Source organism: Pongo abelii, chromosome 2 (assembly GCF_028885655.2).
Source record: "Pongo abelii isolate AG06213 chromosome 2, NHGRI_mPonAbe1-v2.0_pri, whole genome shotgun sequence".
In the NCBI taxonomy this organism is placed as follows: Eukaryota; Metazoa; Chordata; class Mammalia; order Primates; family Hominidae; genus Pongo; species Pongo abelii.
In genome coordinates this window covers 152,809,131-152,833,950 of record NC_085928.1, presented here as the reverse complement: position 1 = coordinate 152,833,950, position 24,820 = coordinate 152,809,131, and the positions used below count along the sequence as shown (strand labels likewise).

At 38.7% G+C, this 24,820-nt stretch overlaps 1 protein-coding gene and 1 long non-coding RNA gene across 2 annotated transcripts in view; one reads left to right on the top strand and one right to left on the bottom strand.

Annotated features, from left to right (window-relative positions):
* SLC9A9 (solute carrier family 9 member A9) overlaps positions 1-24,820 on the top strand; it is a 591,979-nt gene that overhangs the window by 498,899 nt on the left and 68,260 nt on the right. The gene's annotated exons all lie outside the window — the stretch shown is intronic.
* Positions 4,496-9,420, bottom strand: LOC103890265 (uncharacterized). The gene is made up of 4 exons (XR_654610.3): positions 9,292-9,420; positions 7,970-8,235; positions 6,992-7,118; positions 4,496-4,581 (listed from the first exon to the last, which is right to left on the bottom strand). It is a non-coding gene; the product is annotated as an uncharacterized LOC103890265 (long non-coding RNA).

Below are 24,820 nucleotides of genomic sequence, written 5' to 3'. Positions count from 1 at the left end.
CCCTCCACCATCAACTATTCACCAAGAATCCCTCTCCTTGACCTTCCAACAAACAGAAGTTGATGCTCTCCAGCTGAGGCCCTTCCTTCCCAGCCTAGCCTTTGTAAGAACTGTTTGTGTTCCCGTTGGGAACTACAGATTAAATCCCTGATGAACGTACCTATCTTCCTTGCTAGCTCAGTCTTTTGCAAACCTTTGAAAATGTTGTCTCGGTCATTTAGAAGGGACATAATAATATTTAAATCAGGGTTTTTCAAACTGCTGATCATAACTCATTAGTGGTTCTCACAAGCAATTTAGTGGGTTCCTAACCAGCACTTCTTAATAAATAGACTAGAGAAAATATCACAGTGCATTGAGGAATTAGAAGTAAATTTTATTTCATAAAACTTGTTTCAGGGGTGTGTGCATGCACACTGGGTTGTGATATAACATGTATGCCTTAATGGGGTCATAATCAGAAAGGTTTTAAAACCTTGATCACTGCTGGTATAAAATTCTTGTGTAGGAACTCTCAGGCCTTTCCCCTAATTGCTTTAAGTGCCCAGCAAGTTGAGCAAGGAGCTGTGAGAACACAAAAGAGAGAGAGCCCTCAATTCTGGGTTTATTTTGGAAAAGTTAACAGTTGTTGGTAGATTCGAGCTGAACTTTGAGAAAAAGATGGAATTTGACTAGTAGCAACTGGAGGGAGCTGGAGTAAAGGCCAGATTATGGGGAGAGAGAAGCAACATGGAGCCGTGGACAGAGCAATGAGTTTGAAGATCTGGCCGCTAGTCATCCCTCCGCCCCTCAGCTATGGAACTCTAGGTTCCAGGCCTGCCCTGAGCCACTATTTTCTAATCTGTAAGATGAGTATAATCATATCTGCCCCACAGAGTAACTGTAAATTTCAAATGGAAAAAGGTGAATGAAACCACTTTGAACACTAGAAAGTACCAAACAAACACAACATACATGTTTTATTTTTCTAGACAAAGCAAAGGTCACAAGTAAAGGTGTGCAAATGTGGAAAACTATTGTGTGTGCTTGGGGTTAAGTGAGGATTGTAGCTCGGCACATATAAGATTGGCCAGGGAGGAGAGACTAACAAGATGTGTTCAGGGAAATCTGAAAAGATTTTGAGTATCAGGTGAAGGTGTCTGGATTTGACTCAGTAAATAATGAGGAATCAGATGATTTGTAGACATAAGAGTGACATAGTCTTGTTTTAGAAAGATCTAACAGCAGTGATTAGGGAGAAGTCACAGGGGCCTCAATTATGGTAGTTGCAATGGGAGTAGAAAGGAAAAGTATAGATGCCAGAAAACTCTGGCCTCAAATCCGTAGAATCTGATGCCACATTATTGGGGGTACCAGGACTGCAGAGAGAAAGGGCCAGGCAGGTGCCAGTTGTGAGGAAGTAGGAGCGCCAGGTGACTGTGGGGTTCCAGCCCTCATGACTATAAGTCTGCTTATGCCAGTCAAAGAAACAAGGAAGGCAGAAAGACTACTCTTGTGGGGAGACAATGTGTGTGGTTGGTTCCCTGTCTCCAGGTAGGATCCTATTTATATGAACCTGCTCCATTTACGTACTGAGCCAGTTCTTTAAGATAAACAAGCCACTTGCCCAGCCTTGCCTTGCAGATGGAGTTCTCTAAACCTCTGAGTGAACTTATTTTTCTCTGAGTGGCTCTCTCATAGGGGGATGTTCTACAATTAATATCCCACTCAAAAATAGGCAGAATACTTATTTTAGTATTTTGTGCTAATTCAGTCTCATCAACTTGTCTTCTATCTGTAGACTTCACTTAACCCCCAGGTTAACTTATGTTATGAATACAACATTGATATACCACATCCTACCAATCAAGTTCAGACTCACTCGCTTGGAACAGCACAGAGCATGAGTCAAATACCTAGGTTCAGATCTTTGTCACCTACTAGCTGTGTGACACTGGGAAAATTACTTGAACTCTCTGAACTTTGATTTCATAATCTGTAAAATGGGGACAATGACAATGATAATAATATCTATCTTGCAGGATGTTTGTGAGATTCACACTATTATACTTAACATACATAGCATAGGGCCTAGAAAAACTAGGTCCTTGATAAAGGGCTGCTCTTGTCATTATTATTAAAGGACATGAGGTGATGGGCCCCACCCTCCTTCACAACCACATGCTGAAGCTTTTCCCTAGTTCTGTGGGATGAGGCTCGTCCTGGTTCTGTCCAAAGAAAAGAGCTTCCAGGGCTGACCTGGCAGGACCCACCTCTTTAGGAGCAAGAAGATTATCACCACCTCTCTCCTTTCAGGTAAGCACCTTTAAGCCCAGCTACAGGCTCTTCAGGTGAAATTACTTTGTTCCAGCTCAGTGATGGTCTGAAAATGCTAAGTGTCCCTCACAAAGAATAAACAGGCAAAGATGGGACTGCTACATGCGTGTTACTCCCATCTGCCAGTAGCTGGGGGCAGAGAGTTGGAGACTGAGGAGAGAATAAGTCCCCATGGCTGTAGCCAGCAGAGACTGGGGGCAGCTGGCTTCCTCCTCCGGGGGCAGCTGGCTTCCTCCTGCCCCAAGATCAGGGGATTCTTGGGAATCCCAGCAGTCACAAAGCAGCAAGATTAGGAGTCAGAAGTTCTGATTTTGAGCCCAGGCTTTGCAGGCTGCATGAGCTTGAACCAATCTCTCTAAGCTTCAGTTTCGTTTGTAAAGCAAAAGAAATGCCCCTCCTTGTTTTTTAACCACAACAGCAACTGCCCTGTACCCAAAGCGTTCTAGACACAATTTCATGAACTCCTAAGACCTTGACAACCCGTGATTCTCATATGGTATTCTCCATGTTTTTTAATAGGCTTGGGAAGTAGAGTTCAATTTTAGCCTTTCCAACCAAAACTATATTGCACAATGGAAGTGCTTGTAACAAAGTATTCTGTAAGAATTTGGCTTTTTATTGGCCAAACAAAAGACACTTTTATAAAAAAAAAGGAGTATATATTCACTCATGGTTTTATATGAAAAAAAGAGATGCCTAGCCCTCTGTTATACACTTGGAATCTATTTTCTAGAAATATGGTGCACTTGTCATGGTTTTTATCCTTACAAATTCAACAAAATGTAATAGTTCTGTTTGATGGCATATAGTAAATAAAGGTGCTTTCCTAGACTCCCAGGAAGTAAATAATTGGCATATTAACTTCCTGTGATTCAATCACAGAAAGCTTACATGAAAATGAAAGAAATAAATGGAATAAAGTCCAACAGACTGCCATCAATAGCAGCTTAACTTCGGGCCGGGCGCAGTGGCTCACGCCTGTAATCCTAGCACTTTGGGAGGCTGAGGCGGGTGGATCACAAGGTCGAGATTGAGACCATCCTGGCCAACATGGTGAAACCCTGTCTTTACTAAAAATACAAAAATTAGCTGGGCCTGTAGTCCCAGCTACCCGGGAGGCTGAAGCAGGAGAATCGCTTGAACCTGGGAGGTGGAGGTTGCAGTGAGCGGGAGATCGTACCACTGCACTCCAGCCTGGCGACAGAGTGAGATTCCCTCTTAAAAAAAAAAAAATAGCTGCTTAACTTCTTATCCAGCTTTCGACTGAGCTGGTTTTACCCTATTTCTGATAGAAACAAGGAAGCAATCTTACCTCACTTATGATATGCCATGAACTCATCTTTTTATGAGATAATTTAAATTGATTGTCACCTTACAAATATATTTTTCTAACGGCATCCCCTTCATCATCTTGGTTTTGGAATAATCCTTTCAAAACAGAATTAGAAATAGCTGCTCACTCACAGATCTGTAAAATACATATCAAGTATTTGGAAGAGAGGGTTGAAAAGATAGATGTCCCAAGTCTATCATAACAACTGTGGATGAGTCTGGGCAGGGGACAACATTGGTGGTCTTTTTGTTATAGCAAAGGGCAAGAAGCATTTCTCTCTCCTTACAGGTAAGGAAACTGAGGATCAGCAAAGCTAGGACTAATACCCAGGGCACAGGATTCCCCTCTCCGGGTGCCCTTTCCTTACCCTGTGCTTTATAACTCTGGACCTTAAAGAGATGTAGTTCCCATCTAATTTCTGGTTTAGCCAAAAACGCCTGCATTTTCTTATGGCAGATTCTGTTTGGGGGAAGATAGAATTTCATTTTTATTCCTCCATTTATCTGTTTCCTTTGGGTTATCTTCTTGATTTCCCCTTTTATCTTTCTCATCATCTATTTGTTAATGCAAACAAACAAAACTATTTCTGCTTCTTTCCCACAACTGCCATGTGATTAAACTCTACATAAGGTCCCTTCTTTATTAAAGCTCTAAGTAATTGGTTGTGATGCTTGTGAAGATTACTGGGCCAATACATGGCCACATTCAATGATGAAATATAGCTAGGATGTTTCTTCTGAGAAAAATTTGACCTGTCATCTCATAGCCTCACAGATTGGTATATTTTGGAGTTCTAGCCACTGCTTCAGTGTATGTCTCCTACCAGGTCCAAGTTAAGATCGTTGAATTGTTAGATGCTTTTTATTTGAGGCTTAGGTGGTGAGGACAAAATAGAAAATTCTATTTCCTTTCATCTGCTTCTCTTTTTCTGTCTGAAAAATAGAGAAAAATTAGACTTGTTCTTGAGCATATTTATTATTTGATAAAGAAAATTGACAAGTCATCTGAAAAATTTTGTAGAGTTTGAATATAAAGTTCTTCCTCACTATTTCTTCTCTCATTTTCTATATAGTTAGTATTTTATTTCTTTCCCTTTTAATTTTAACCAAATTTTTGGTTTTTGTTTTTTTGAGACAGAGTTTCACTCTTGTTGCCCAGGCTGGAGTGCAATGGCACTATCTCGGCTCACTGCAACCTCTGCCTCCCAGGTTCAAATGATTCTTGTGCCTCACCCTCCCGAGTAGCTGGGATTACAGGTGCCCACCACTACGCCCAGCTAGCTATTTTTTTGTATTTTGAGTAGAGATGGGGTTTCACCATGTTGGCCAAGCTGGTCTCGAACTCCTGACCTCAAGTGATCCCCCCGCCTCAGCCTCCCAAAGTGCTGGGATTACAGGCATGAGCCACTGCACCTGGCCTAACCGAAGATTTTATAAAAATAAGATAATATTAAAATAGAACAGAAAATACAGATACTACAGAAAAAGAAATGACTTTAGAATGATTATTTTTAAGTTTATTTATTTTCTGCAACATCAAGAATCAGTTTTCTCTAGCAGTTAGCTCAGCCTTTATTTCATTAAGAATAATGGGAAAATTTAAGGAGATTTCCATTTGAGTAAAGTTTTGGTTTTCATCCTCTCCCTCCATTGTTTAATCATCTGGACTATAGTTCTTTTTATAGAATAATCTTCTTTTAGCCAAGTGAAAAGGCAAAAGTATTTTTTCCATAGGTTTTTTATGCTGAGAAAGTTTCAACTGGCATATTGGGAGAGATCTATATTCAGGTAAGAATATATATATAAGGCTGGGTTTGTCTGTGCTTGGGCCCTCCTACGAAGTCTAGGGAAGAGGGGATTGTTAAAACTGGACCTAGGTCTCTTTTCCCTTTAGCTTAATTAAAAAAAAAAAAAAAACTTTGCATTCAGTAGCTTTAAAAAGGACATTTATTTTCCTCCTTCTATAGACAAGCTGTATTAGGGTGGCATATGAATAAATGAGATCCTTCTTTGACCTGATAGGGACTCCAGTTCACTAATGTCTGTCCTTTCTCCACCTTCCTACTTGTTCAGATTGGAATCCATTCTCCATTATTTCCATATCACCCTTGCAAACAGTCTGGATTCCATTATCTTTTCGTTATACCCATCTGGAAAAAACTCTAAGCAGAGATAAAGCCAACATGTTGCTTTTGGGGACACTATATCTGCATAGATGAGCCCTGTTGGAGAGATTTACACACCTGCAGAGACTGGTTCCCTTATTTATTATTGATCAACAACTTCAGATAGACCCATACTACCCAACTATCCTGCTTTACCTCTCTCATCATTTTTATCCTCAACTGCACCCAGCCCATTTGCTCTCCTTCTACTCATTCCTCAACCCACTTATCTGGTTTCCATCTCAACAACTTTACTAAAGCAGCTTCTTGGGTCAGCAACGACCACCATATTGCTAAACCAGATGGATATTTTTCAGTTCTCCTCTGATGTGTCTTTTTAGCACCATATATGATACTGTTGATTGCTTCCTCCTCGTAATACCCTTCCCCTTATCTCCCCTAACTCAATACTCTGAATTTCCCCCTATTTTCTGGCCATTTTCAGGTTCATCTTTCTTTTCCATTAAATGCTGGAATTAATAAAGTTTCTATCCAAGGCCCCCTTCTTTTCTCTGTCTTCTATTGCTAGGTGATTCCACCTATATACTTGGATTACAATAACAGGGAAACAAAAACGAATTTATACTCAAATTTATACTTCAGTCATATAGATGGAACTTATTTGATATTTCCTCTTGTATGATTCAAAGACACAGTCATTATATCCAAAACCAAACTCAGGAATTCTCTTCCAAACCTAATCCATGTTTAGCATTTCCTTCATTCTGTTATGCAAGCAAAAAGCTCAAGATTTTTCCTGGGTTCTCCCTCATCCAGTTATTATGGAAATCATCTTTTACCGGTTTTACTGCTCTCAGAGTTTACATTCACAATAAATACTTCAGAATGTTACGATTGGTTATTATTATTTGGTTGAATGTTTTTAAAGAACTACATAACACTTTTTTTTTCCCTCCAACACACTAAAACAAGAAAGAATTATAAATGGGGAAATGATGTAAGTGTAAAATACTGCACAGGGTCAAGTCTTTTTTGAAAAAAACAATTACATGCCAGGAAACATTTTGTTTTTTAAAAGAAAAACCACATTAATAGTAGGCACCATTTCTGTTACCTCCTCAAGGTCAGAGTCACTAAACTACACAGAGCTGAGACAGATAAAAGACTGCAAGAAACAGCAAAGAATTTCAAAAGGTCCAAATGGACTAATGCTTTACCTTCTTAGGGACATATATTTCTTACATTTGGTAGAGTTATAAAAGAGTTTTAAAGTTAATTTTCTCATCATAAAATGTTGCAAATGGGCATCATCATATTGGATTTTTAAGAGATCTGTAACTTGGCCTGTAGAAGAGGTGTCTCTTAATATATTAGAAAATATTATCTTTAGTTCAAAGCAGAGAGTAATACAGAGTTGGAATGAATATTTTGCCCTATTCTCTTTTAGTCTTGACTGCTTATACACTAGCAAAGAGAAATATATTCCTCTGCAAAGCCTCCTGAGAATACAGAGATAAATGCATCAGGATATTGAATTGTTTGAGAAAATAAAAGCTGGATTTTTGCAAATAAACTCTTGCACCCATATGAAAGCTCAGTAGTCATAGAAGCTTTCCCAAATAATATGCCTTCCTCTGCCAATATACAAAGTAACCTTTGTCAGTTAATAATGAGCTAATTGTTAACCTGAACAACAGATGACATCAGAGAAAATTGGCATAAATTATTCCAAAATGAACTGTAAGTGAATCTGTCCACTTAATGAATCTAATTTACATGATTCTTCTCCCTGCTGTTTCCTTTGTAAATAATCTTTTATTTAAATAATTGCCAGCCCAAAAGATAGAATCATAATTATTCTGGGAGTTACAAGGATTTGATAGGTAAACCACTATTTCAGCCATAACTTGCAAGCTGGTTAGACCATTGATCACTATACCCGGGTGTTAGTTTAGATAGAATATTGCTGAGGTAGTCAGCTCAGTACATTGTTGAGGTCTCAAGAGCACAAAGACTCCTTGTTGGGAAACTCATGAGACCTAGAACCATGTTTCCAAGGCAGCAGTACTAGGTAAATATTCTAGGTGTATATTCTCTGTCATTTTTACTGTATGAATAGCAGACAAAAGTGCTGCTTTTTATACCTAACCAGGAATCATCTTTGACACCATCTGAAGAATCAGTGGTAGACTCACCACCTTCAGAGTCCTTTAGCTTCCACTAGACCATTTAATTCATTTTGAGGGGACAAAATAGGGACTCCTGCAGTTTTCTCTCTGTAGTATTTTCTTGCTGAATCCAAGACTACATTATGAAACCATGCCATTGATTTTTTTCAACTACTGCTTGTGGCAGTTCTTGCCTAGCTGTTGAAAATTACTTTTTTTCCCCTCTTTACATCTTGGGAGAACATCTTATTCTGAAAATTGACTATCTCTCATCCTCCATTCCCACACTTTGCCTAGAAAAAGAAAAGATGTTTAAAAGAATGCCCTCCTGTTCTTGCCACTACAAAAAAATCAAAACATTTCCTGTCATACACTCACACACAAATAGTCTCCTTAACAATAAAGAGGAAAAGAAGTGGGGAAAAAAATATCCATGACCTCTATTGGTATTAACTCTATAGGATACACTCGGCAGAGTCAAACCATCTAGCACAATCAAAACCATTATCTCCTCCTCTGGGTGTCTAAACTGCCCGTATCAGTCATTTCAGTGAATAAAGAAATAAACACTAGAAAATAGGATAGTTGTAGATTTGAGAAACAGTAAAAGTGTGGTGCTATGGATAGCAATGATATCACTTGTATTATTACAGTCATTTTTATATTACTAGCATTTGAGGATTATATCATCTAGCATTTGAGGTTGTTTTGACAATTTGTTCACATACGGATAAGAAAGAAGGAATGATCTTTTCAAAGAGAGATACATGTTTAAAAGCGGTGGCGCATGTATATTTGCATGCACATGCACCTGAGGTTGAACATGCACCAGATACACCATACCCCACCTGAGTGATTAAATGGATCACTCAATAGGAATTTTTCAGATCATTTTCAGTTTTATCAGTCTTTTGAAATAAGGTGATATTTTATGGTGCCCACAGGGGTTTGTGTCTACAAGCATTGCCTGATTTTAAAACCTTAAGTTAATCTTGACAAATCTGGCTATTGGAAGCTGTTTGGCCTTGAAGGTTATTTTATTTGTGAGTCCTGCTCTAGTTGCTACATAGATGGTGGCATTGGGTGGGGTGTTTAAAATCTAAGATAGTCCAATAATAAACCGAAATACATCAGCAGTAAGGTTTACAAGTGACCTCATGAGGAATCATCTAGCTTCTTAGATCAGGGTCTGCTGGTCATAAGGATGGATCACTTGGGGTCAGCAGTTCAAGACCAGCCTGGCCAATATGGCGAAACCCTGTCTCTACTAAAAATACAAAAATTAGCTGGGTATGGTAGCACATGCCTTGTAATCCTAGCTACTTAGGAAGCTGAGGTAGGAGAATCACTTGAATCCAGGAAGCAGAGGTTGTAGTGAGCCAAGATGGTGCCACTGCACTCCAGCCTCGGTGACAGAGTTAGACACTGTCTCAAAAAAAATAAGAAGCTCTAGTGTTTGTTTCATTGAGAGATCCCTTCCTAAGGGACCCAACAAGCAGCTTCTATGATGGTCAGGAAAGTATGAACCTTACAACCATAGTTTCCACGTTTCCACCTTTGCCTCCTACTGAGGTGGCAGCAGAGCTCGGTCCTGCCTGTGATGCAGTATTCCCATAACACAGCTCCACATCCAGAGGTAGTTTCACCCGGAATCAATGAAACTCAGCTTTCAGGGCTCTTCAACTGCATGGGTCCTTTGTAAGGGACCAGTGTTGATATTCAAAAGTGTGCATTCTTTTTATTAAGAATAGCCTCCAAAATTAGGTAACCTTCAGATTTCATGAAATCTGGATCTATCCCTGTCCATGTGAGTAAACACTACAGGGAAAATATGATAAATTAATGGTCTTATCATAATATTAAGTATTATAATAAATTATATGATTGTAAAAAATTTCAATCCCTAGCACCTATATAACACTGTGTTCTGTATTTGCATATTGGAGTCATTTTGGTAAACAAAATTTTAATTTATTTGAACAGGGTTCAGGAAATCCTCGGGAAGTTTAATTTGCAATTTGGTATCTGAAGCTAATGTTATTCCTCTCCACATTTCTCCTCAAATATTTGGCACAGCTTTTCCTACCATGGCAAGCAACTTGTCCCCTTCTGAAAAGTGTGTTAAATTCACAGATACCCAATAATGATTATTGCAGGATGTTCTCCAACACGTTTCATCCCTTGGTCTAAATTTACATTGTACAACTATGACCTGGGATGACTCTCCTGCCCTCCCTTGTAACTCAATACAGTTATGAATGGATGATTATTTTTATAAAATCCTACTCTGGAGTTCCCAAATTGACAGGCATTGGAGGCTCCCAAACTGACCCCATCTCAGGTATATATTCTCAAGACCAAAAGTTTATGAAAGCTAAGCCCCCTTAAGCCCCCACTACTCCAAAGGAACTGCAAAAGCAGCACATGAACAGTGAAAAAGATCCTAAAGAAATTCACCTCCCGATCACACCAAATTAATGCTATCCTGAGATACATCCAGAGAAAAGAATTTATTATATTCCATATAAGTGCCAAAAGACATTTGGACAGACTTTCAGCCTAAAGGATAGTGAGAGGGACAGTCTTAAAAATTTTAAGGATTTCTTTAGAACTTTCTTAGAATTAAGTGTCCAATTCAGCTTAATTATTCTGCTACCAGCAAAAGTGATAAAGTTCAGGTAATCCTAACTGCAGAAAATATGTGGAAGTGAATAAAGCCTTTTGCACTAATGACTAGCAAATTTCAATAAATTTCCAATCTTTTTCACATTTCTGGTACCAACTCATTTACATTGTCATTCTAGAAAGAGCACACAAAAGGGTGCCTGGAGATAGATTTCTGGATGTTAAGAGAATCTTTACTGAGTGGAGATAAGACCTGACCAGGAGACCTTTTATGAGTATATTCAGAAATGTAAACTGATGAATATGGTAAGGGCAAAAATTCAATATGATTGCATCTAAGATAGGGTGAGGAGTTAATGCCCTTTTCCAAGAGAAATCTTGAAGACGGTACAAAATTGAGCCCCAGGAAAGATCTGAACTGAAACCTCTCTAAGAGTCTCTTCAAAGCCTCCACTAGCTATAGAGTGGTTGCAATGGAGAATCATCTTGTTTTCCATTAAGAAATTCCAACTACTCATTAGTACCTGTTTTATTTTTCCCACTATAGCCTCCAGGCCTACCACTGTGCCTGGCACAAAGCAGGTGCTCTAATAAATGTCTAGTTAATGTTGAATCAGCAGGTAATCAAAACAGTCCTTCAGTTATATGATAGTAAAATCCCAAAGTATTCCTGTGAGAGACTTGCCTTATTTAAGGTTGGTGTTGAGCATTGTCTCTTGATCTCCACCTACTGTTTTATTTATTTATTTGCTTTTCCTTTAACTTCTGTGGTCTGGTGAGGTTGTGCACAGAATCTGGAACCTAAGACTGTATTAGGCCAGTCAGGCATGAAATTATAGTTTGTTGGCTGACAACAAAGCACAGGGTGCTCAGGAGATGAAGCATGGTATAATAGTACTGAGGGCTTCTAACATTAGTTTAATCAACCGTGATTCCAAGTCACTTATTATTGTGTTTACAATGTCACGATGCAAAAAGTTCTCATGTTGTGTTCTTAGTGCTTTTGAGATCTCTCCTATGCATTAGTCTTTGACTTGGTTGATTTTTTTATGTCAGTTAATACCTTTTGGAAGCCATAATTGTATGTAGCACACCCCATCATTCAGGCAGCAGCATCCTTTTACAGAAGCAGTTGTCACTCCCAGAGTTGTACTAATAATTATTTTGAAAAACAGTGAATTGAGCAACAGTTGTTAACATGAACCTAATGATCAGAACTGAATACAACCAAGCTCAGCTTTGGAACAGGAAAAGAAACTATCAGAGTAGATGTAATTATTGAGTATTCCAGAGTACAGCTCTCAACAGTCTGCTCTTTTAGTTATTAACTATTGTTCACCAGCTACTGCAACATTTTTAAATGACGTGGCAACACAATGTGATGGGAAGCCTTAAGAACATCAGGGAAAAGAATCTGAAGAGTATTTATGTTAAGGAACAACATAGTATGCCAGTGTAGAAGGGGGGAATGTAACATAAAGAAGATAGCAGGGAAAAGGAATGCTATCTACTGCATGAGAAATGAGCAGCCTGGGATTCAAGCAGAGAAAATCCTCAACCAAGGCTTGAGCTGGGTAGGTAAGCAAGAGAGCCGGAAGCTGCATTTCTTCCCTCCAGCCACTCACCTCATATGCAGCTGTGCAAATTGCAATTAATTATGAAAGAAAAAGATGACAGACAATACATACTAGCAGGGAGGGAGGCTCAGGGGCCCTGTCCAAGGGACCACGCGATGAACCTCCACACCAGGAGGAAGCTCTAATGAGAATATTGTGAGATAGAGCAAAGCAGAATTCCAGGAGACTCACAAATAATTATTGATGTTGATTGCCACCACTGGTGGCACAGAGAAACCAAAATTCCATCCCTCAAGCTGTCAGCTGACACAGTGCCTTGTGTAGGAGCCAGCAATAAGATTTAAATTATGGCATCTGAAGGGTCCCAGCTTTCTCAACCACTCTTTTGCTGTAATTTACTAATAAATAAGCCAGGAATGCTTATCAGAGAACAGAAGTGAAGAATTTTTCAGTTCACATAGTATTCTTTTATGTAATAAGTTAAAGGTGGTGTGACGTTGAGGAACATGGATTCAAAACACATGGGTTCAAACCCCCAGCTCTTTCACTTAAAAACTGAGTGACTTGGGCAAGTAACTTTTTCATATCTCCGTTTTCTAATATTTAAAATGGGAGAACGTGTCAGGCACCATTCTCACATTCATAACTCTGGTAATACTTTTGAAGCCTGGATATGTAATCCCCCGGCTGCTTTAAGTTGTTTTTAACATAAAGATGATTGATTTGCCCTGGACCATTCTGATTCTTTTCCTCTACCCAGTGGTTGCTGTGAGTGAAAACAAGCACCTGTAAGGCCATTGGGGTGCATTCAGGTGTAGCATTATTTTTAAAGAATGCCTTTTAAGTATATGTATTTATGTCCCAAGATCTGTACATACAATTTTGGTTGGGAATGATTTAATCGGAAATAAATGATTAAACTGAGCTGTCTAGCTCTCTCGCTTACTGCTTTTCTCCCTCCCTCTTTCTCTCCATGGGTTTCACCAAGGTGTTTGTTAAATATAACATTGCTCTGTCTGCTTGTCAGGATTTTCAGTCTGACATGGAGAAATACCAAGACCAAATAAGGCCAAAAATATTTACAATGTCCTTCTCTTTGTCACATTCCTTTTGCAAGCTGAAATATTACAGAAAACACAGTTTATTTTTACTTATAATGAATCCTCTTAAAATGTATTTAGGCACAACTGGGTTGATGGCCATAACACTTTGACATTGCAATCACGATGAGAGCTCTTTTGTTTCTTGAAACTCCCTGAGACCACTATGATAACAGAGCCAGTTTTTCAGCCTGGTATAAGAAGTACACATTCTGTATCTCTCCAGAGATATGTGAGTATATGTTTTAATAGGGCTTTTAATTTAAAGAGACATGCACGTGCATCTCTTATACACAAAAGTCACTTAATTAGCATTCAGGGATCCCTCCTTTCTTCTTTTATCTTTTTCCTCAAGGACAGAATAGCTAAAAGCATGTTACTTTCCATCGTGGGACCATGACTGGTGCCACTCCAGCTCTGACAAGAAGAACCCAGGCGGATGCTCTTCCATCAAGAAAGGACACAAGTCTAGGAAGAAAGGGATCTGGGTACAAGGCCAAAGTCACCATAGGCTACAGAATCCCCTTCCCTGTCTTTAGATCCCCCGAGAACCTTCATCAAGGTTTGCCAAGCTGCTTCTAAAGTGGAGGTTTCCAAGGGTGGAAGCAGTTCAGAATCCCCTGGGGCACTTGTTTAGAGTTCACTTCATTGGCACTAAAGATTGGGATTCTGGCAGCCTGGGGTTAGGGCCAAGGGAGCCGTATGTTTCCCCAGCGTCCCAGGGGATTCTGCTACAGCAGGTCATCAGGAAAGCTCTGGGAAAGTCCACAGTCCTGTGAAGGAGCTGCTCTGCCAGATTCAAGTAGAGCCTGATTGCATCAGGGGACGTGTGAATGATCAGATCCAGTCAAGGAACAAGCAAGAGGAGTGAAGGAGTTATCCTTAACTCTTTGGAAGTAGGCAGTTTCGTCACTGATTTCAGCTGATGTTTCCTATCAGGTGACATACAGGTAGAGTACACATGACAAAATACAATTTAGAGAAGGCTATAAATGCCTCGGAAAATCCACAGTGGCCAGTTCTGAATGAGGGTGGGGGGTGGAAGGAGGGAAGCTTCTGATCTCTCTGAGGCTGAAAATTCAACTCAAGGGAGAGAAAAGCCAGTTATATACTTGGTATTGAGCAAGCAATTTAATAGCTCCTTGCTCATGGTAGGGACTCAAGTATTTATTCATAAAATTATAATATTCTCTCCCATACTATCCATAAATAGTTTCCTTTAAAATATATAGGGTAGCTATAGTTTAGTCATCCAATTTGGAATAATTTGGAGTTTTATAAATAAAAGGAACTGTGTAGCAAACCATGGACCCTGCCATAACAATGAGCTCCTTGTGTCAATTTTCCAGATAACTGAAGCTAATACTTTAAGATTTTCTGTATTTTAAAAAAAAATTTTAAATATTAATGTAGTAAAAAGCACATAAAAATTACCACCTTTGCATTTTTAAGTATACAGTTCAATAGTGTCAACTATATTCACATTGTTGTACAACCGATCTCTAGAAATTTTTTATCCTGCAAAACTGAAACTCTATACCCATTGAACAATTCTCCATTTCCCCCTACCCTAACCCCTGGCAACCACCATCCTGCTTTCTGTTTCAGTTAATTCAACTGCCTTAAATAGCTCATATAAGTGGTTATTATGCAGTATTTGTCTTTTTGAGACTGGCTGATTTCATTTAGCATAATGTCCTTAAGCTTCATCTATGTTGTAGCATGTGACAGGATTTCTGTCCTTTTTAAAGCTGAAGAATATCCTATTTTATGTATTATACATACCACATTTTCTTTATCCATTTACTCATTGATGAGCATATGGGCTACTTCCACCTCTTGGCTATTGTGAATAATGCTGCAGTGAACACCGGTGTGCAAATATCTCTTGCAGCTCCTGCTTTCAATTCTTTTGGATATATACCCAGAAGTGGGATTGCTAAATCATATGGTGGTTCTATTTTTAATTTTTTGAGGAACATACGTACTGTTTTCCATAGCAGCTGCACCATTTTACATTCTCACCAACAGTGCAGAAAGATTCCAATTTCTCCTTGTCCTCATCAACACTTATTTTCTGCTTTTATGATAGTAGCCATCCTAATGGATATGAGGTGATATCTCATTATGTAGTCTCCTAATGATTAGAGATATTGAGCATCTTTTCATATACTTGTTAACTTGTATATCTTCTTTGAAGAAATGTCTATTCAAGCCCTTTGCCCATTTTTCAATAAGGTTATTTTGTTATTGTTGAATTGTAGAAGTTTTAACATAGTCTGAATATTACTCCATTATCAGTGGTTTGCAAATATTTTCTTCCATTCCATTGGTTGCCTTTTTTGTTGTCTGTTTCATTTGATGTGCGTAAGTTTTTAAATTTATGTAGAAGATGTACCATTTGTCTATTTTTGCATTTATTGTCTGTGCTTTTGGTGCTATATCCAAGAAATCATTTGAGTCCAATATCATAAAGGCTTTCCTCTATGTTTTCTTCCAAAAGCTTTATAGTTTTAGATCTTATACTTAGGTCCTGGATTCATTTTTGAGTTGATTTTTCTATATGGCATAAGACAAAGGTCCAAATTAGTTCTTTTGCATATGGATATTCAGTTTTCCAACACCATTTGTTGAAGAGACTATCCTTTCCCCATTGTGTGATCCTGACTCATCAAAGATCATTTGCTCATACAAGAGCTTATTTCTAGGTGCTCTATTTTGTTCCATTGGTCTAAATGTCTGTTTTTATGCCAGTACCACATAGTTTTGAAAACTATAGCCTTGTAATATGTTTTGAAATCAAGAATTATGAAACCTTTAGCTTTGTTCTTCTTTTTCAAGAATGTTTTGATAGTCAGGGTTCCTTGAGATTCACATGAATTTTAGAATCTTTTTCTATTTCTGTAAAAAATGCCATTGGGATTTTGACCAGAATGTTATTGAATCTATACATCATTTTGGGCAGTATAAACATTTTAACAATATTGAGTCTTCTGAGCCATAAACATGGAATGTCCATTTATTTGCACCTGCTTTAACTTCTTTCATCAGTGTTTTGTACTTTTCAATGTACAAGTCTCCTCCTTGGTTATGTTTATTTCTAAGTATTTTATTCTTTATGATGTTGTTGTAAATGGGAATGTTTTCTTAATTTCCTTTTAAGAGTGTTCATTGTTAGGGTATAGAAACACAGCTGATTTTTTGTGTTGATCTTGAATCCTGCAACTTTTCTGAATTCATTTATTAGCTCTAACAGATTTTTTGTGGAATCTTTAGGGTTTTCCATATATAAGATTATGTCATCTGTGAACAGAGATCATTGTACTTCTTCCTTTCCAATATGGGTGCTATTTTTTTTTCATGCCTATTATCTCTGGCTAGGACTTCCAGTACTATGTTGAATAGCAATGGCAAAATGAGCATCTTGCCTTGTTTCTTAAAATTTGTTACTTTAAACATGATTTTATTTGGAAAGTTTTCTGAAATGCATTACATAGTCTTCTCATTAGGCATAGCTTGGCATATCTTTATGAGTTGGGGCTATCATTATGAGTTAGCTAATATATATAGTTATAATACTCTGTTTTCCTCAACAATTTTTGGCTTCTAAAAAAAAATGACTCAGGTCACTTTATAATCAGAATATTATTAATGAGCCTTTATTGTCTTCCAGAAACTGATACATACCTTACATGAATGATTTCATTTAATACACACAATAACATTATGAGGTAAGGGTTGCTACTAAGCCCGTTTTACAGAAGAGAACACTGAGGCTCAAAATCACAAAGCAAGTAAGGGTCCAAATTGGGTCATGTACCAAAATCCGTCAGACTTCAGAGTCCACACTCCTACTCACTATGAGATAGTCCCTCCAGTGCAGTGGGTGACTAAGTCTTAACTCACATCTTCCCTTGTGGTATCTATCACTTTTCAGCATGTCCGCTTCCAGCAGCCGTCTGCTAATATATGCTCTTTCTTGAAATCTAATGACCAGGATTGTAAAATCAGAAACCTTATCTTTAAAACCCATTTTAATTCCACTGGCCAGGACTGAGCACCTATAGGCGGATCCAGACATCTCCTAAGAGACAAGTTCATGGGCTTTATAACAACTCTTTTCAGCTATGTTCCTGCCACTTTTTCCAGACATGTACAGGATCAAAAATTGGATTTTGGATTTTCAAATTATTAAAAACAACAAGAAGTCCAATTGATTGGCATATACAAATGTTTTACCCAGAGATTTCTTATGTCTAGTGCAGTGCTCTTTGTACCAATTTTAGCAGATTATTTTTTCAAATACAAAATTAATAAAAGCAAAACTATTCTAGTCGAAGTTGGGATGGAAATTGTAGAGCTGAGTGCAACTTCACCTTCACTTCCCCATGACATCCACTGAAGTTTCCCTCATCTGCTAAGAAATCCTGCAGCTCCACAAAAAACAGCTGGAAAGACAAGGTTCTAGAGTCTCCTTCCAATGATAAGTAAAAGAGAAGAAGCTAACATAATGCATAAGATTTTGCCAAAAGAGTAAACCATAATAAATACAGTAAATAAAGCACCTCTTTGTTTCATTTCTAGGAATTAATACAATCTGGTAGTTGAAAGCACTGGATTCAAAATTAGGAATTCTTCACTCTTGTGCATTCTGTTCTTGGCATTCTTTGTTGCTAGGCAAGCCATGCGGCTCACCTCGTTGCAGTAGCATGCCCCTCCTAATGCCAAACCTTCGTGGTCTATCCCCCAGGTCAGGAAGCAGCCTGCTGGCTTATAAATGAGACCCACATTGTTGAATTAAATGCATAGCATGGGTGCTGGCTATGAGAGCTGCCTTGGTTGTATAGAGAGACTCTAGAATAGAAGTTTCAGACAAAGTAAGAACCTAGTGTTTACTGTGAATACTATTGCTAGTACTAGTTTTCTACTTACTAGTTCTGAAACAATCCAAATAATTAGGCAGCCATGGAGCATTATTTGCTTGCTAAATAACAATTATGGAAAGAAATCCAATTTGTATGGATGTTTTTAAAAGGATATTTAAAGTGAGCCTACATGTCTCTGATTTGGTGGTTCTTGGTACTGTTTGTTCACAGAAATCACAAGCATGAAATCACACTTAGGACAATTGTGCAATGTGCATACAGTGAGGATTTGAGCCAATCAGAACATGAAATGCACAGTTCCTGATGGGTAAGGATGACCTTGTTTTGAACCAGAGAGAAACGTTCACATTCTCATCAGACTTCCCCTTAAAAAACTACAGTAGATGTATTGGCAGTTGTAGTTGGCATCAATTACCTTATGACATTAAGCAAGTTACTTTAAGTCTCTGACACTTTGTTACCTTATCTGTAAATTGGGGATAAAAAATACATATGCAGATGATTGATATGGTGGATTAAATATCTATAGATAAGTCAGCAGAGATATAGATGACAATCAAGAAAGCAACCATTATGAGTAGTACTATATGAGTAAAGGCCCAATGGAAGCAAATCATTTCCCATCTTCCTGAAGTCATGCACTCGCCTCTCCAAGTATACATTAAAAGAGATAAAACCTCTTCTGTCTAATAAATAAATGTTTTCATGATCGGATTTGCAGACAAGTGGATCTCAACCCTTGGGCACAAATGAACCACTTGGCTTTTGTTTTGTTTTAAATTCTGGATTAATTGGTCAAGGGTGGAACCTAGGTATTGACATTTGTAACAAGCATCTCAAATGTTTTAGTGGGCCATCAAGTTGAGAACTAATGACTTGAACTATTAAACAGTTTCCTATTGGTTTTCCTGATTCAAGATTCTCTCCACTCTAATTCATTCTCCAGTGCACTGGTTCAAATGGTCTTCCCAATAATCAAATCAGGATGGAGAATGACAGCACACACTTGTCATTTCCCTATTTAAAAACCTTTGCTTCCTTTGCCTGTAACCAAGATGGTGAATATACTTCTTCTTTGTACCAATTCCAGTAAGTTGGTTGAAGTTTTTTAGAACCCTACATAGAGAAAGATTCAAAGGGTCGGCCTGAGCTCAGCAGGAAAGAATACCATTCATGCCAGATTAGGGATATCTGCCATGAGGATAGACAGGAGGGAGCTCTGGAATTTTCCATTCCCAACATTCAGAATAATGCCAAATTCTAACATGACATAAAAGATCCTGCATAAGTTATTTCTCTAGTTGCATTTCCTCCCTATGAGCCAAAAACTATATCTACAATCTATTTCTTATTTTCTTATTTTTCCTCCCAAGCATGAAACCTTAACTCCATGACTTTGCTCATGCTGTTCTCTTTGTCTGGAATGACCTTGTCCTTCTTTCTTCTCAATAATTTCCTAATCCTACTTCAAGATTCATGTTGAATGTCACATTTTCTGTAAGGATTCCTGACTGTCCCAAATATAATTTCTCTCTCTCTCCACCTCTAAGCTGCATAGCATTTTTTTCTATAACTGATTTTGTCACACCATATGGTAATTTACTCTATGTTTACATGCTCAACTCCCCTAATATACAATGCACATCACTGATGCTCAGTAAATGTTGGTTAAATGAATGAATGAATAAATGAATGGACTCCTTGGTGGCAGATACTATTGCTTACTCATCTTTGTTTCCCAGTGCCCAGCGAGTAACCAATGCATAGTAGGAGTTCAGGAGGAGCCTACTGAGTAACTGAATAGTGTCTACAGGCACTGCTGCCACCCATATGGCACAGTAATCTGGGCTCATTCTGAGTCACAAATCACAATCTGCCAGAAAACTTCCATCTGGAGAGACCGTTCCCCACAGCAGCTTTTCCTTTCAGTCTTTAGGCCTGTTTTGTTCCCTATTCAACAGGAAATAATTGAATGCTAGCACTGACTCAAAAATAACTCGGGAAGCTATAAAAATTGTAAAAGGTCTATTAGTAATATTACACAGGATACTTTAAAGCAGCCCTGCAGAGTAGCATGCATCTAGCTCCCAGAGTTTCTTTATGCATTACTATTGCACATGTTCTCCTTACCCATGTGGGTAAGGCAGCCCACCAGCCCCTCATAACCCTCTCATGTGTAGTTCAGCCTTATTGACTGCTCTGTGTGGCAAAACTGATCAGCTGCTATATGTGGAGTAAATGAAAAATGCTCAGGGAATGCTCAGGATTGTCTCTAATTAGTTAATGTAATACAGAAGAAATAGTTCATCCATCCTCTCTTACCCCATCCCACTTGAATAAAAAATGCTGTATTCTATTAACTAAAGGTAAGATTCTGCCCACAAAGACTTTCTTTATATGCATGATAATGCTGAGATTCACAAAGAGTTAAGATTTCTCGATTCCTTGTGATTTACTCATTTAAATCAGTGTCACTACAGAGCGGAAACTATTTTGGCTCTATGCGTAAATGGAATATATAATATAGAATTACATTATAATGAAATATGCATTAATGCAAGCCTCATAAAGTGCTTTTCATGTTCTGCGGGCATCCAAAAGTTTAAAATTCATGTAATCTTATTTCAGTTGCTGCTCAAATGATGATATATCAGGTTAATATGCTTAATTAAAAGTCACATTTGAAACATTCAAAGGGATAGTTAATTCACTATTGACATTTGTTATAACACAGTTAAGCATTGTGGAAACAAGACAATAGGATATGTCACTTCTGTTAGGAACAGAAGGAGGATATTTTATGATTTTCAGGAAACAGTATGTGTCTGACACCCAGGAAAATTCAGCTAACCATGCCCTAAAATATTTGCCATTAATAATAAATTTTTGGTTAAAGAGACACTCTCAAAATAACATCCAAACCGCTTAGCTGTCTACATTTAAATGAAGATTAATGAGAAACATATTTCAAAGCACCATTTATTCCACAATTCAGATCGGATTAGTTAACTGCTGGGAAGATTTCCTTAGAAAGGGACCATGACTGTCCCTTTCAGATTCTGAGCTAGCTGTCCCCAGTGTTGAATGTGAGATTTGATGCTGGGCAAGTCCACTGTCTACCTCTTGGAGCTGAATTTAAAATAAAACTGCTAAGCTCATTCCATTCAGAAATGCCTTGGCTTCCAATATATAAAGATTTATCCTTCTACTCTCCTGCCCTAAAGTCCATGTTTGCTTTAAAATGATCTGCTCTTCACTGCTCCTGCCGATTGCTTTGGCCATCAGTGATCAGGTCACACAGCTTTCCTCACCTCACCATCTGTCTTCTCCACCAGGGAGTCTAAGCCAGGCATGGGGGAGGTCACAGCCAGGCCAAATTCCACTTTCCATGAATAGCGCTGCCAGCATTTTCTTTTTTTTTTTTTTTCCAGTATTTTGAAGATTCTCAGGATTTCCTCCTAATTACCCTCCCTCCTGTATCATGGAGAAAAAAATACAAGTCAGCAGCAAGGCGCAGTGCCAGAACCTGTAGGGAGGAAAGGTGCGGAACAAAAGCTGGGAGGAAAGTGAGCGCTGATGGCTGGGCAGGAGGAGCGGGGCTGCTGTGCACCGGGGCATGAGGCTCACGTGGCCTGGGGGCCTGGGCTCCCAGGTCCTGCCGCTGGGATGCCCCAGACCTGGAAGAGGAGAAGAACAGCAGCCTCCAAAAGGAGGAACTGCTGAGCAGCTAGGGAGATGAATGGAACAGAAGTGAAGCTCCCTCTACCAGAGAGGCGAGCACGTCTCCATCAGCCCCAGGGACGATAGGCGGACTGCAGCTGCCCATGAGGAGCAGCACGTGCAGGAGGCCAAGGTGGCCTGCACACCTGCCATATGGGAGGATGACAGAGTCGGGGAGCCCAGCTTCACCAATGTTATTTACACCCCCTCCCCAAGAACTCAATGGGAAATCAAAATTGTTTTGCTAACCAATTATTTGAAATTTCATGTCAACAGGGATCTGATGCTGCCAATGCAAAGGAGAATTTCCTGTACAGGTTCTACAACTTTATTTTTTCATTTTGGCCATGTTGTTCTACTAAGTACTCTGGTCAGCCCCTGGTCTCAGAATCTCATCTGTTTTCTTTACTCACCCATCAACTAACTCCCCTACCGCCACCTCTACCCCAAACACGTACACACCTTTACCTTCAACAGACAAAAAACATTGCCAGAGCTATAAGGTTGCCCTTAATGGGAAACATCCTTTATGCAATATACAGGATTTATTGTGAGCATTATGGAGCAATGTGTTGTTTGGGTTATGGCTGCGCTAAGGCTGGGAAACATCTCCCTGTTCTTATGTAGTTAGATTGTTAAAAGTTGGTCATTTGACTTTGATATCCTTTTAGAGCAAGTACTGCTTGCAAAGGTCAACTCGAGTGGAAAGTTCAGGGCACAAGTAGGCAATAAGTTATATGTTCAGGACTCTGGCAAGATCCCTAAATGGGTCAGATGTGGTCAAGCAAAACTGACAGCAGAATATGAAACATCACAAAACATTCAGACTTGCAGATAGGCAAGAACAGTGTTATTAGAGAGGAATGATCCAGGCATTGTTACCAACATACAACCCCTGGGGTCCATAACAAAGCAAATATTAGGGGGAATGATCAAGCTAATCAAGGAGAATAATCCAAACATCTTCTAGCAGCTAAAGACATCTTGTGGTAAAACAAGAGAGGCCTGTGTACAACATGTGAAGGCTGGAAAAGTTCAAGCAAATTACCACCAGGGTGTAGGAGTAACAGAAATTACTTCCAGGTGGAGGGTTGGAGGTTCTGATAAAGAGGATGGCATTGCACTGGGCTTTGAATACCATGTAAGGTTTTGAATTGGGAAGATGGAGAAGGGAATGTGTCAAACACAGTTAGGGTTATCCAGGCTTCAGTGTTGTTGTTGTTGTTGTTGTTTTTATTATTATTATACTTTAAGTTTTAGGGTACATGTGCACAATGTGCAGGTTAGTTACATATATATACATGTGCCATGCTGGTATGTATGTAATCCACCCATTAACTCGTCATTTAGCATTAGGTATATCTCCTAAAGCTATCCCTCCCCCCTCCCCCCAGCCCACAACAGTCCCCAGAGTGTGATGTTCCCCTTCTTGTGTCCATGTGTTCTCATTGTTCAATTCCCACCTATGAGTAAGAAGATGCGGTGTTTGGTTTTTTGGTCTTGCGATAGTTTACTGAGAATGATGATTTCCAATTTCATCCATGTCCCTACAAAGGACATGAACTCATCATTTTTTATGGTTGCATAGTATTCCATGGTGTATACGTGCCACACTTTCTTAATCCAGTCTATCGTTGTTGGACATTTGGGTTGGTTCCAAGTCTTTGCTATTGTGAATAGTGTCGCAATAAACATACGTGTGCATGTGTCTTTACAGCAGCATGATTTATAGTCCTGAAACTGGATCCCTTCCTTACACCTTATACAAAAATTAATTCAAGATGGATTAAAGACTAAAACATTAGACCTAAAACCATAAAAACCCTAGAAGAAAACCTAGGCATTACCATTCAGGACATAGGCATGGGCAAGGACTTCATGTCTAAAACAGGCTTCAGTGTTACATCAGCATCTCATTAAGATAGTGGAAGTTTACATGCCTCTTTATGGTTCACTGTTGCTGTGTTTTCAGGCTATTCACAGTAGTTCAGTAAAACAATCTTTGATATCATCAAATATCTGAAAACCAAGGCATCATAAACTTTCATATTTTTAAAAATTAATAGACCTTACATTTTGGAGCAGTTTTACATTTACAGAAAAATTGAGCAGAAAGTAGAGTTGCCATATACTCCATACATCCCACACATAGTTTCCTCTGTTATTAACATCAATATTGACACATTATTAACCAAAGTCCATAGTTTGCATTGAGGTTGTGTTATGCATTCCATGGGTTTTGACAAATTTATAATGACATGTATCTACCATTATAGTATCATATGTAATTGTTCATTTAAAGAAAACTCAGATTCTGATTTATAGAGATCTATTCTTTATCAAACAAATGTAAGCAGAGAAAATAGATAGTACTTGTGCATACAGAAAAAAATGTCCATATAGAAAAATGCCCTGTTGACATGGGTTGCAAGCTGTTTAGAAAATCTAAGTTTGCAACTTCTAGTGGAACATAAAAGAGGAATTAGACTAGTTAGTGCTCAATGAATTTGAAAGAATTTGTACTGCCCTTCATAAAAATGATCTCATGATTTTTTCCCTTAGCCTGGAAAATCTGCACCTAGTACCACATTGCTGAACAGTATGAGAATGCATTCGTCAAGATTTTGAAGTCAGAATGTCTGTTAATCCTGTTACATTTAGAATATTACCCCCAAGCATGTAGAATAAGAACAATCTTAGGAGATATTTCTGTATCTCCAGTAGGTGGCCATAGATGGAAGATGTTTGTGGAAGAACAAAAAATAGGGAAGGGGAGAGGGCTAAGAGTAGGAGTGGGTAGAGGAAAATGCTTCTAAGTTCAAATGACAGGAAACAGGAAAAGCCTCAGGGCACAAGAAATGGAATCAATCTGCTGGTAGTAAAAGGAGCTGGAAAAGTAACACTGCCAAAATCTGTCTCCTTTTCCTCTTGAATTAAAACTCATATTGTTCCATATGGTATGTGCTAACG